At 46.2% G+C, this 13,812-nt stretch overlaps 1 long non-coding RNA gene across 1 annotated transcript in view; it reads left to right on the top strand.

The window, feature by feature from the left end:
• Nucleotides 1-11,221, top strand: part of LOC132513258 (uncharacterized) — a 132,320-nt gene extending 121,099 nt beyond the window's left edge. Inside the window, exon 6 of the long non-coding RNA XR_009538426.1 lies at nt 11,081-11,221. This is a non-coding gene — a long non-coding RNA (uncharacterized LOC132513258). The remainder of the gene's footprint in view (nt 1-11,080) is intronic.
• Nucleotides 11,222-13,812: the final 2,591 nt, after the last annotated feature.

Genomic DNA, 13,812 nt, shown 5'->3' with positions numbered 1-13,812 from the left:
TTTCACTTCTATTGATCAGTCTGTTCAAATTATCTATTTCTTCTTCAGTCAATTTTGGCAAGCCGTATGTTTCTATAAACTTGTCCATTTCTTCTAGATTGTCCAATTTGTTGGCATATACCTAACTGTTCATAGTATTCCCTTATAATTTTTAAAATTTCTGTGGTATCAGTTGTTATTTCTCCTCTTTCATTTCTTATTTTGTTTATTTGGGTCCTTTCTCGTTTCTTCTTGGTGAGCCTGGCTAGAGGTTTGTCAATTTTGCTTATCTTTTCAAAAAAAAAACAGCTCTTGGTTTTATTGATTTTTTAATCTCTATTTTATTTATTTCCTCTCTGGTCTTTATTATTTCCTTCCTTCTGCTGACTTTGGGTTTTGTTTGTTTTTCTTTTTCTAATTCTTTTAGGTGGTAGGTTAGGTTGTTTATTTGAGATTTTTCTTGTTTCTTAAAGAAGGTCTGTGGCACTATGAACTTCCCACTTAGAAACTGCTTTTGCTACAGCCCATAGCTTTTGTAAAGTTATGTTTTCATTTTTGTTTGTCTTGAAGTATTTTCTGATTTCTTCTTTGATTTCATCATTGTCCCATTGGTTTTTTAGTAGCGTGTTGTTTAGTCTCCATGTGTTTGTTCTTTTCCCGTTTTACTTCCTGTGTTTGATTTCTAGTTTCATACCATTGTGGTCAGAAAAGATGCTTGAAATTTTCTATTCTCTTAAATTTGTTGAGATTTGTTTTGTGACCTAGCACGTGATCTATCCTAGAGAATGTTCCATGCATGCTTGAAAAGAATGTGTATTCTGGGGGGTTTTTCTTTTTGGTTGTAGTGTTCTGTAGATATCAGTTAAGTCCAACCAGTCATTTAGGACCACAGTTGCCTTATTGATTTTCTGTCTGGATGATCTGTCCATTGATGTCAGTGCAGTGTTAAAATCTCCTACGATTACTGTGTCATTGTCAGTTTCTCCCTTTATGTCTCTTAGTGTTTGCTGTGTATATTTAGGTGCTTCTGTATGGGGTACATATATGTTGATGTGTGTAATATCATCTTCTTGTATTGATTCCTTTATCATTACATAATGCCGTTCTTTGTCTTTCTTTATGGCCTTTGTTTTAAGTCTACTTTGTCTGATATGAGTATCGTTACCCTCGCTTTTTTGTCATTTCTATTTCCATGAAATGTGTTTTTCCATCCCCTCACTTTCAGTCTGTGTGTGTCTTTCACCCTGAATTGAGTCTCTTGTAGGCAGCATATTGCAGATTCTTGTTTTTTCATCCAGTCTGCCACTCTGTGTCTTTTGATCTGAGCATTTAGTCCATTGACATTTAAAATACTTATTGATAGGTATATACTTATTGCCATTTAAATCTTTGTGTTCCAGTTGTTTTTGTAGTTCTTCTTTGTTCATTTCTTCTTCTTTTTGTTTTTCCTTTTGTGGTTTGATGATATTCTTCTGTAGTATGCTTGAGTTCCTTTCTTTTTGGTTTTTGTGATTCTGTTGTATGTTTCTGATCTGTGGTTACCATGGAGTTCAAGTATATTGACCCATAACTGTATCTACTTGCTTTAAACTGATAGTCATTCAAATTCAAACACATTCTAAAAGATCTACATTTTTATACTCTTCTCCCCACATTTTGTGATTTTGACATCCTATTTTACAACTTCATGCTTATCCTTTTACTGTTTATTGTAGTTATAAACACTTTTACAAATTTTTAATTGTTTTTAAATCTATGTACTGTCTTATTTAAGTGATCTTCAATTCTTACTATATATTTGCCTTTCTTATTGTGGTTTTCCCTTTCCTATAGATCCTTGCTTTTCTATTTAGAGAAGACCCTTCAGTGTTTCTTTTAGGGTAGCTTTAGTATTGTTGAGTTCTTTTAGTTTTTGCTTGTCTGAGAAATTCATTTTCTTTCCTTCTATTCTAAATGATAATCTTGCTGGGTAGAGTATCCTGAGTTGCAGGTTTTTCCCTTTCAGGACTTTGAATATGTCATATCACTCCCTTCTGGCCTACAGAGTTTCTGGAGAGAAATCAACTGATAGCCTTATAGGGGTTCCCTTGTAACTGTCTCTTTGTTTTCCTCTTGCTGCTTTTATTTATTTATTTATTTATTTATTTGCCATGCTGCACGGCTTGTGGGATCTTAGTTCCCAGACTGGGGATTGAACCCAGGCCACAGCAGTGAAGGTGCCAAGTCCTAACCGCTGGACCACCAGGGAATTCCCTCTCTTGCTGCTTTTAGAATTCTCTCTTTAACTTTTGCCATTTTAATTATGCTATGTTTTAGTGTGGGTCTATTTGGGTTCATTTTTTTGGGGATCCTCTGTGCTTCCTGTTCCTGGATCTCTGTTTCCTTCTTTAGGTTTGGGAAGTTTTCAGCCATAATTTCTTCAAATACATTTTCAGTCCCCTTTTCTCTCTCTTATTCTGGAACCCTTATTATGTGTATGTTGGCATGTTTATATTATCCCATAGATCTTGTATGTTGCTTTCATTGTTTTTTCATTTGTCTTCCTGTCTGCTGTTCTGATTGGGTGATTTCCATTTTTCTGTCTTCCAGATCACTTATTTGTTGTTCTATGTCATTTAGTCTGCTATTCATTGCTTCTAGATTGCTTTTTATCTCGGCAATTGAATTACCTATTTTTTATTGGTTCATCTTTGTAGTTTCTAGTTCCTTTTTACAATGATCTGTGTTTCTATCGATAATCTTTTTAAATTCTGTTAGCATTTTTATTACCACCTTTTTTAACTTGGGTCTGATAGACTGGTGAGCTCTGTTTCATTATTTGTTCTTTCAGGGGATTTCTCTTTTAATTGGGAGTAGTTCCTTTGCCTTTTCATTTTACTTAGTGTTCTCTGTCTCGAAGAATTTAGGAGGAACAGTTACCTACTGTGGTCTTGAATGGGTGTTTTTATGTGGGAGCATTCCTGCATAGACTGTGTGTGTCTCACGTCTTTGGTGGGAGGGCTGGTTTTGATATGGACGCCAACCACGTCTTTCTTCAGGGTGTGCTGGCTGTTATCCCCTTGATAGGGGGTGTGGTTGGCGTGGGGGGAATTAAAGCCTATGCAGGGTGTCCGGCAGGACTTCTTCTCTGCTCTGTAGCTGTTGCTGCCCTGTCAGGGGCAGGGTCTACTCCCCAGTCGTTGGAGTAGAGAACCTGAGGGTCAGGTTCAATCAGGCTCTGTTGTCCTTGAGTGCATGCCCTGGCCCAAATAAGGTAATTGCTGAAGCAAGTGAGGCCCATGTGCTCACGGTAGACCTATGCGCCACCTGTGTAGGCATCTGCAGCTCTGCTCAGAAGCAGCCCAAGGTAACATCCTGTCCCCTGTTTTGTTCGTCCCAGGTCTAGTGCAAGGCTGTGGTGTTGAGTAGGCTGGGGCCGCAGGGTCGGGGCATTGTGGCTGCAGGAACTGAGGTGGCTGTGCTTCAGCCTGAGATCTGGGCTGCCTCTGTGGCAGTCTTCTCCCAGGACCTGTCTGTTCCAGATCCAGTGCGAAACTGCAGTGTGGAGTGGGTGGAGGCAGGGTGCTCTGGCTGGGACACTAACTCTGCTTGCTCCTGAGCTTGCTGACAATAGCTGTTGCCTCGCCACCCGGACCACACCCTAGGCCCCCCAGGCTGTCTGTGCATAGCTAGATCCACTCATTTCCCAGGGCCTGGTTGGCCCAGATCTTCAAGCTGTGGTGTAGAGTGAGCAGGGCTGGGGTGTTTGCCCCATCAGATCGGGGAGTGTGGCCAGGCGGCAGCCACCAGCGCAAGGCTTTTTCTGCCCTGATTGTTGGAAAGCCGTCATGTGCGCACTCCTCTCAAGTACAGTCTAGGCTTCTCCAGCCCTTCTGTCTGTCCCATTGGTCCTCTCAGCAGCCAAGGGGGTGTGTCTCCTCCATGCAGGACCCCAGGCGTGGGATGCCCAGACTGTGGCTCGACCTGCTTGCTCTCCAGGGTGACGGTCCACCCATGTAGACCTTCTCTTCCTTTCTGATCCCTCCCGGGAGTGCAGGTCCCAAACCAGTACCTTTTTTCCATCTTACCCAGTTACGTGGAGATTTTTCTTACAGTTTGGTTGTATAGGAGTTCTTCTGCCAGTTTCCAGTTAGTTTTCTGTGAGAGCTATTCCACATGTAGATGTATTTTTGATGTTTTTGTGGGAGGAGGTGAGCTCCACGTCCTCCTACTCCATCTTGAGCCCCCTCCTAATCTCCCTTTCTTAAAGTCAACCATGCAATGTGGTACAGCCTAATCATTACAATGATATGTCACCATATTCATAAGTCCCCCCCACACTCAAGGAGAGGGGATTCTACTGACTGAGGAACCCTGGGGGCCATCCCAGAATTCTGCCTATTGCAGGAAGTATACTGGAATAGCATTCTCCCCACTGTAGTGAGGTTTTTCTTGACCACTCATTTGGAGAGTTCTATGCCTATCCAGGGTTTTGGAGAAAAAGACATATACCACTATAAAATCTGCCTAAAGGGATGCTTTTGGGCTGAGACATTATAGCTCTCCTGTTGAGATTGTAGAATGTGTTTGCTCATTATAGCAAAGATTTGTAATATAACTGGGGGTCCTGTTTGTTCATTGCAGATTTTGATAGCCTGAGTTTCTTAAAAGAATCATTCACCAGAAATAAACCAGTCACAAGATGACAAATTCTGTATGATTTTACTTTTTTGAGGTATCTGGAGTAGTCAAATTCATAGATGCAGAAAGTAGAATGGTGGTTGCCAGGGCCTGGGGGGAGGGGGAATGAGGAGTTATTGTATGATGAGTATGTAGTTCCAGTTTTTTTTTGTTGTTTTTTTGTTTTTTTGTTTTTTTTTTTTTGCGGTACGCGGGCCTTTCACTGTTGTGGCCTCTCCTGTTGTGGAGCACAGGCTCCGGACGCGCAGGCTCAGTGGCCATGGCTCACGGGCTTATCTGCTCCACAGCATGTGGGATCTTCCCGGACCGGGGCACGAACCCATGTCCCCTGCATCAGCAGGCGGACTCTCAACCACTGCGCCACCAGGGAAGCCCCTGTAGTTCCAATTTTACAAGATGAAAACATTCTGGAGCTCTGTTACATAACAATGTGAATATATTTGACACTACTGAACTGTACACTTATAAATGGTTATGATAGTAAACTTTACGTTATGTGGAGGGTTTTTTTTAACCATGGTTACAAATAAAAATAAATTTTAAAAAAATCATTCACCAAAGCTTTTTGTGATCTGAAGTATGAAAGAGCTTTTTTTTTTTTTTTTTTTTTTTTTTGCGGTACGCGGGCCTCTCACTGTTGTGGCCTCTCCCGTTGTGGAGCACAGGCTCCGGACGCGCAGGCTCAGCGGCCATGGCTCACGGGCCCAGCCGCTCCGTGGCATGTGGGCTCTTCCCGGACCGGGGCACGAACCCATGTCCCCTGCATCGGCAGGCGGACTCTCAACCACTGCGCCACCAGGGAAGCCCTGAAAGAGCTCTTAAAAGCAGCCTTGGGATCAGGAAAAGTTACTAGAATGTCATAGTGCTTATGGAGGATTTGTGTTCTCGACATTCATCCTACCCTCCTTTTCTGTGCCTTCCTGTACTGCAGGGTGTGGGAAGCTAGTGTGCCGAGTGTGAATTGGATTCTAGCCGTTTGATACTCTTGTGGGTTACTTGGAGGGTGGGAGTGAGGCTGAGACGACGTTCCATTGACAAGCATGGTCGTAGGGCAAGTAAGTTCCTGCAGTAGTTTTCCAGTGCCCAACACTAACCCCGTGCGTGTCAGTTGGCAGTTGCGGCAACAGCATACGAGTCTCCCTGACCCCTGGATCACAGCTAAAGCTTCATGCTCTTGAAACCACCAGTCCCTATACAGCCTTCAACCTTTCTGGCTGAGGTCAAGGTAGAGTAGCTCCCCTGGCAGGCCAGTCGTTCTGTGGTATCATTCTGAGAGTCAGTCCTGGAGGGCCAGCCCAAAGCCTGAACCTCCCATTCTTTTTTTTTTTTTTTTTTTGCTGGGCCAGGTCTTAGTTGCGGCACACGGGCTCTTAGTTGCAGCATGGGGCATCTAGTTCCCTGACCAAGGATCGAACCCGGGCCGCCTGCATTGGGAGTGCAGAGTCTTAACCACTGGACCACCAGGGAAGTCCCGATCCTCCCATTCTTACAACAATTTTGCAAATACCCAATACCCTGAATTAAATCCCTTTCTGCTTAAAATGGCTGGAGTGATTTCTTTTCCTGCAACTGAACCGTAAGTGTTCGTGATACGTGATGATCAGGCCAGTGGATGTTTTGGAATTTGATCATGCCATCATGTGAAGTTTTGGTGGTACCTGATGGAGGCCTTCTATGTAAATGGGGCTTTGGCGGTTATTCTCATCCGCCCCGCTTTCGCCCTGCTCCCTTACGCTGGGCCTCAAACCCAGCTGGACCTCTGCTGCTGCTGGGCAATGCTTTATTTCTGTCCTTTCCCTTTTGTAGCTACTGGAAAACTTTTTTCCTCTTGTCCATCCGCCTACCTGATTGCAGCAGACTCTAAGGCTCTCCACCCAAGGCATTTCCCCCCACCTGTTCCCTGCTAACAGAATCCAATTTTGTTTGGGCATTAGGCAAAGATCTCTTAATTTTAGGTAATATGTTTTATGATGGGTTTGTGACACAGTCTCGGCTAATAAGGGGAAGTCTCCTGGGAAGCTTCTGAAGAGAATGTTTCTTCCTGACAAGAGGCGAGAGTGAAAGAGTTTTCTCATTGCCTGACTGTCTGTGACTCTCCTAAAATAAACACTTGATGCCTGGAGCTACGGCAGACATGTTGACACTACAAGGTAGCAAGCATGGGGAGAAAAAGTCAATAACTGAGGATGGCAGGGCAGAGTGGCTGATAGAATCGGTACCTCCATACAATCAATGAACCGTGGACACACCTTGAAACTGCCCACCTCCAGACTTCTGCTTGCTAAGCAGTAAAGGCCTTTGGGATATAAGCCACTATTAGTTGGATTTGGGGGTACTTGAAGCCAAAATCCTTCCTAACTGATACCTCCAGCCCATTCCTGATAACTCTCAGCAGATGCCCTTGCCTTTGAGTTTATAGAGAAAATGAAGTCCCCTTCCGGCCCACCCCCACCCCCTGACATACAAGATTTCTTCCCCTGCTCTTGTCTCATAGCCAAGGGCCTCTTATCTGATCTGAGGCTAATCTCTCCCTTGTGTTCCGGACACCAGCTCCTCTGCAGGGACCTGGGCAGTCATCTTTCTCTCCTGCATCTTCCATCTCCTGCTCTCCCGTGGCCCCTTTCCAACTGTGGACTTGAGTAAGTACCCAAGGCTGTGTGTACCGGACTGGGTGGACACGTCTCATCCTAATCACCAGGTAACTGCTTCTCAAGGGCCCCTTCCCGGTCCCCTGGGTGAGGCCCCGGAGGTGGGCTTGGAACTGTTCTCTGACCCCAGAGTGAGCGGCTGCCCAGCTCTGGGGATGGACTGTGGGGTACTCAGGCCAATGCCTGCTTGCCACTGCAAGGCGCTTTCTTTCCTTCTGCCTTTTCTCCTGATGTTTATTGAGAGCATATTTTCTTTATCTTTAAGGCTTTTACAGCTTTGTATTTTTGCCTCTGTTGTTATGATTTATGCTACTTTTACTGGCTCTTTACCCTCAGCACATAAACATGTTTAAGTTTTCCACAGCTTAAAAAAATAAAATAAAAAACCCTTCCTTGACCCCGCATTCTCATCGAGTTTCAGCGTCCTCTCTCGCTCTCTCTCTCTCCCCCCGCCCCCTTCTCTTCGTCGTGAGCTCTTTGGGAATCCTCTGCACGCACGGTGTTTCTTCACATCCCACTCAATCCTTAACTCTCATCTCCAAGACAGGAAACTCAGCCCAGCCTTGCTTAGCACAATGGGGGTTTTATTGGCAGGATGCTAGGAATCTTGCACGACTGTGGGAAGAAAAGAAGGAAAGGGATGCAGCTGGGCCACCAGATCCCCTGGGACATTTTTCTGTGGCCCTCACACTCTCTCTCCTCCCAGCTTCTTTTGGAATGATGTCATTCTTTCCTCCACGTTATGCCCAACTGCTCCAGACCCTTCTACCCCACGGCTCCCTTTAACTCCAGTTTGAAAATCTCAGGGAAGGATTCTGATTGGTCCAGCCTGAGTCAGGTATCTTCCCGTGGATCAATCAGCCGTGGCCCCAGGAGGCAAAGTCCCATAGCTGAGACAAAACCTCAGAGGAGGGGGATTGTGAGCTAGCTTCTCAGCTGGCTTCTCCCTTACCAGCAGCATTTGCTTGAAACTCCTCTCATGCACCTCTTGGTGCCCCACCCACGTGGTACAGGCCTTACCTCTTCATCCCACTGCTGACATCCCGCTTCATGCCTGAAGCCATGAGCTCTGCTCTGCCCGTATATGAAACAGGTCAGCAATGCTGAGAGGTTATGGTACCTCTGGCTGGCTCAACCATGACCCTCGTGTGTAGAACCAGCCCAGCTTCCTCGAGAGGGCAAATGTGGGGGCCATAGAGATGTGCCCCCAGGTCCCCTTCAGGGAGGGACTTGTGGCCCCGTTGTCAGCAGAAAACCACCTCTCCCCAAAGGCACCTTCCTGGGGTAGCCGGCATCCAATGATTGGTTATTTCATCCACCGTGGGACAACTCTGACAGGCTCTACACGCTTCCGCATCTCCCATAGGGTCTGTCCAGGTTTGCCAGGCCAGCTTTGCAGTTCAAGCCCTCGCCCGTCCCAGTCCCGCTTTCTCCCCCTCCTTTCACCGATGGCGGTCCTAGGAACTATCTCACATGCCAAACTCCATTTCGGTTTCTGCCTCCAGAGAACCTAACCTGTGATAGATACCCCTGAGCTATGTGTCTCACACCATCTCCCAGGGGTCCCTGTGGGATTGAGCACCAGTTGCCCACAGTGGGAACCAGCTTGGTGACGTTCCCTTTATTGGCCACCTTCCCTTTCCCATCCCACTTCCCCACTGCCCATAGTCTCTAAATCTCCTAAAATCTACTTGCTCTCAAGTCCTTGTCTCAGGGACAACCCACACTCAGACACCAGGATTATTGTGAAGTTTTTGCTAAACACAAGAATCCCAGCCTTTATCTGCAACATGTATCACCGTGACCATGAGCTCTTCTTGAAGTGCTTTTCTCCCTCAGCTTGCTGGGTTTCTTGCCCCCTTGCTGCCCACTGCTTTGCCCACCCTTCTTCCTCTGGCCACCCCAGAATTACAGCTTGGCTTCCTCCTAACACCCAACACATCCCAAGGGAATTCAGACAGTCCCCTGAAGTCGACCATCACTACACAGGGATGACCCACCCTGTCTGTCTCCTGCCCAGATCTCTCTCTTGAGCTCTGGACTCAGATATCCAACTGCCTCCAGGCCATCTCCACGTGGCTGTCCCACAAGTGCTTCAAATCAACATGGCAGAAGTAAATTCATCACCTTTTTAAAAGCCAGCTTCCCCTCCTTACATTCCCCTTTTCATCAAAAAACATCACTGTTTTTTTGTCCCCAAAGCCAGCTATCTGGGAGTCACCCAACCTCCTACCCATCTTCCCACTGCCCCATCAGCACTTGTCCTGGTGCCAACCAACCTCCCACCTTCAGTCAGTCTCCCCATTCCCAGGCTCTGCCCTCCATTAGCATGTGACCTCGAATAACTCATCAAATCTCTCTTAGCCTCAGTTTCTACATCTGTAAAATGGGCTATTGATACTAGTACCTATTTTTTTAGAGTTGCCGCGAGGTTTAAAAGGTATTGCACGTACAAAATGCTTAGAAAAGTATATGGCACATAGTAAATACTCAGTGAGTGTTAGCTTTTTATTATTGTTTTTGTTTATCCTTCTAAAGGCCTCATCAGTTTTCATCTTGTAGTGTAGCCACTTACATGCCATATTGAAATACCCTATCGGTTTGCGAGATTCTTGGGGGCAGTGCTATATCTTATTCATCTATCTATCTGTCTATGACCAATTTCCCTCTCCTCCTACTTCCTGTCAGCCACACTTCCCCTCATATCTGGTAGCATTGGAGCAGCTAGGGGAATTTATTCTTATATCCAGCTAAGAGGAAGTTGAGTGGGGGGATGTATTTAATTTGGCTTCAGTGGGATATTTTGTGTGTACAGTCGATCTTTGAACAACATGAGTTTGAACTGCAAGGATCCACTTATACACAGATTCTTTTCATGCTCCTACATTTGCTATCTGAGGTTGGTTGAATCTGCACATGTGGAATCCACAGATAGGGAGGGCCGACTCTGGGACTAGAGCATACATGGATTTTAATATCCTCTGCTGGCCCTGGAACCAATCCTCAGAGAATGCCTTGGGCCGGCTGTATTTTTAAGATATCACTAGCCATCCCAGTGTAAGAATAGCTTCCAGAGACAGTCTCACCACTCGCTGGATTGACTCCCCAGGTGATGTAACATGAAGACTCAGGCCCAGAGGTCGTATCTCAATGTAAACGTGTCCTATGGTACGCAGAACCAGAAGCATACAGGTAGTAGCGGAGAAACAAGGTTCAAAAGGCGTGGAATCAGAAGCTACTCTGTGGAAAACTCTTCCAATCATCAGACGAAAAATTCTAAGCAGGGGCAAGTTCGTTCTTATCCCTAGATAAAAGAAATTCTCTCCTGTCGGGAAAATATTCAGCAAGGCAATGGATACAATTACGAATGTACCATATATTCCTTTTTCCTTTCTCATGGAATATATGCGGAAGAGAATTTATCAGAATTCTTGCAGGGGACAACCCTATAGCAGTACAACAAGCAGTGAGTAGGTCTTTGTGTGAAGTCGCATGTTTTATCCACCCCAGTGATTTGGCCCACATCTTAGAGTATCTGATGCCTCTTGTTCTGATGAAGCCTGGCAATTCCAGATGAAACGTCAGGCAAAATTGCCGCTGACACAGCAAAATACCCTAAAGAAACGTATGTATCAATGAGTCAATTTTTATCCCAGAAGAGTAATTCGATTACATAATTATGGAGCCCAATACAATGTAGTGGCAATTTAAGAAGGCATTTGAATTGTTCTTGTGTGTCCTAAATTTCAGATTAACTTTATGTATTTTTTCAGAATTATTGATCAAACCCCAAATCGATCAACAAGTATGCAGCCCCAAACTGTCAGATAAAAAGTACTACAGGGCTTCCCTGGTGGCGCAGTGGTTGAGAGTCCGCCTGCCGATGCGGGGGACGCGGGTTCGTGCCCCGGTCCGGGAAGATCCCACATGCCGCGGAGCGGCTGGGCCCGTGAGCCATGGCCGCTGAGCCTGCGCGTCCGGAGCCTGTGCTCCGCAGCGGGAGAGGCCGCAACAGTGAGAGGCCCGCGTACCGCAAAGCAAAAAAAAAAAAAAAAAAAAAAAACTACAGAGGTGTGTTAGGCAGTTAATAAAAATATTATGTTACACTGTCTGGGTTTTGTGAGGTTTAGGTGGTAGTCTACTCTTTAAAATGCAGAATTTCCTGTGATTTCTTGTCATACCTAATTTTGTACCTGTCATCTTATATACTTTTACTTAAAGAGGGATCCCAGGATTGTGAGTGTCAGGCCTCACAAAGCCTGGGTCTTCTTCTGGTTTCACCCCACGACCTTACACGTGTGTGTACCATCACCCCTGTTCTGGTACCCACCACACACCACGGGCATTTCCACAACCAGGCATGCTGGGAGGTATCTTTTGACAGAGGGAAGAACGAGCCAAGTAAAAAGGGCTTTGGTTCTATCATGTAATAGAGCTGGGACTTTAAAACCACAGAGGTGAAACGGTGGGGCAAATTCAATCAGCCAACTCCCGCTTTGGGGACGGAGGCACAGGAATGTTTGGCAAATAGAAAAAGGGGCGGGGCGGGGGGGCGGGAGAGACCCAGAAGAGGCTGCAGTTCTGGGCTTGACCACAAGATGGAGGTAAAAGAGTGGTCCCTCCATTCAGTCAAAAACTCATTAAGAGCTAATCAAGGTAAAGTGGGTCTTTCGTGTTCCCTACCTGTGCCTTCTCACCTTTGCCAAGCCTCACTGAACTTACTATTTTTCCATTCTTTTTGGTTAAAGTCGTCACAAATCTGCGTTTTTGTTTGTTAACTCAACTGTAGCCTGCACATCGTCTTCTAGACATCTTCCCCTGCTTCTTATGGTTAAGGATTATGTTCTTATTAACTGTTATTAGAAGAATTTTCTGACTCAGAAGTTTCAGGACTTAAAGCTATAGTCTTAGTTCAATAATTGCCTGATTATTTGCTGCTATGCTTGGAACTTTCATTACCTGGCTTCTAATTTGCATGCACTTCTCCACACCCCCAAGTCGGGGCTCTGAACAGAGCGCTATCTGCAACACCAGCCCTCATTCCCGTCTGTCTGAGAGAGATATGGTTCCATCTATTTTTTACTGGGGCCCTGTGAAGGCTGAATGACTCCTATGTTAACCATAAAAAAACCCGGAGCAACTTGCCTAAGAAAGACAATGATAGAAATAGAGTCAGGCTTCCTGGATCCAATTCTGCATTTTCCAAGCTGGCGGTGGCCGCTATCAGCCCCTTCCCCTGTAAGATTTTGGCAGTCCTCTAGCCCTTCAGGCCAACACCATTAGCTCAGAACACATCACACAGAAAGCATGGGACAGTGACCAGAATTCACCACCTTCTTGATTTCTTTTGAGAGCTTTGCCGTTGCTGAGGGCTCTTGACCCAAACGTGTACTTGGTGTATTGGTGAGGGCTCTTGCTGGAAAACGATGCTAACGATGAGAGGGTGAAGAGTACAACTCAAGAGCCGCCATGCTGTCATCCTGAGTGCCCAGATGTGTGCGCTTCTCCAGTAGTTGAGGCTACAGTGTTTGTCTTTGATGAGTCGTAAGCTTTCCTTATAGTGATGGCGCTGCTGGCTGAGATTGGAGATGACATCTGTGTGAGAGGACACAGCAGATCTGACTGGCCCAGAGCCACAGCAGCTCTCGGCTGCACCTTTAGTAAATCCCCTCGTTCCTTGACTGCCCCAGGATTGACAGATCCCGTGGGACAACAGGCGCTTTTTCAAAGCAGGTGGAGGGAGCAGGATCAGAAACGTCCTGGCAGGTTTCCCCTGCAAAGTGCCTTTCTGGCTCTAGATCGTGGTGGTTCTGTTTTGCCTCGTAGAAGTAGCCCGCTGTGGACAGCAGCTTGGTTCTCTGGTTGGGCAGAACAGGTGAACCAGCTCTAGACAAGGAATTAGGGGACCTATGTTCAGATGCCAGCTGTGTGACTGTGGCATCCCCCTTCAGGAAAGGAGGACTTCTTCCTCCCAGCTGAGAGAGCCCCTCCAGCCAAGGCCACACTTTTCCCAGGTAGCCTGCTCCAGTGACTGATTGCCAAGGGGGCACGAAGGCTCAGCCCTCTCGCCCCACCTTCAGAAGGCGCCAAGTCTCATTCTATCTTTCAAACCCCCTGTAGAGTCGCCTAAGGCTTTCCTGAAGCCTGCATCACAGCTCAGTTTCTCCGTCTGGCCGCTCTTGCCTTCTCCCCTCCCTTCCTCAGGGCTAGATCCCAAGGGCTCTCCCTAGTAAACCTCCTGTACATTAAACTCCATCTCTGAGTCCTCCTCGTGGGGAACCCAGCATGAGGCAGTGACCTTGGGGAAGGCAAACACCCTTTCTGTACTGTGTTAGGAGGTTATCCAAAAGCCCCGGAGCTATGTTCAGTGCCACTCCCAGGGTTCCCTTGGTGGTCATTTTCGCAGCTGCCCACTACAGCTCCCACCAGCTCTTGGCAACTAGACCCACCAAAGAACCCAAAGTTTCAGAAGCCTGAGAACCCGAGCACATATGGAAGCGGCAGC

The sequence above is a fragment of the Lagenorhynchus albirostris genome, chromosome X (genome assembly GCF_949774975.1).
Source record: "Lagenorhynchus albirostris chromosome X, mLagAlb1.1, whole genome shotgun sequence".
Classification (NCBI taxonomy): domain Eukaryota; kingdom Metazoa; phylum Chordata; class Mammalia; order Artiodactyla; family Delphinidae; genus Lagenorhynchus; species Lagenorhynchus albirostris.
This window is presented reverse-complemented; position numbering and strand designations above follow the sequence as displayed.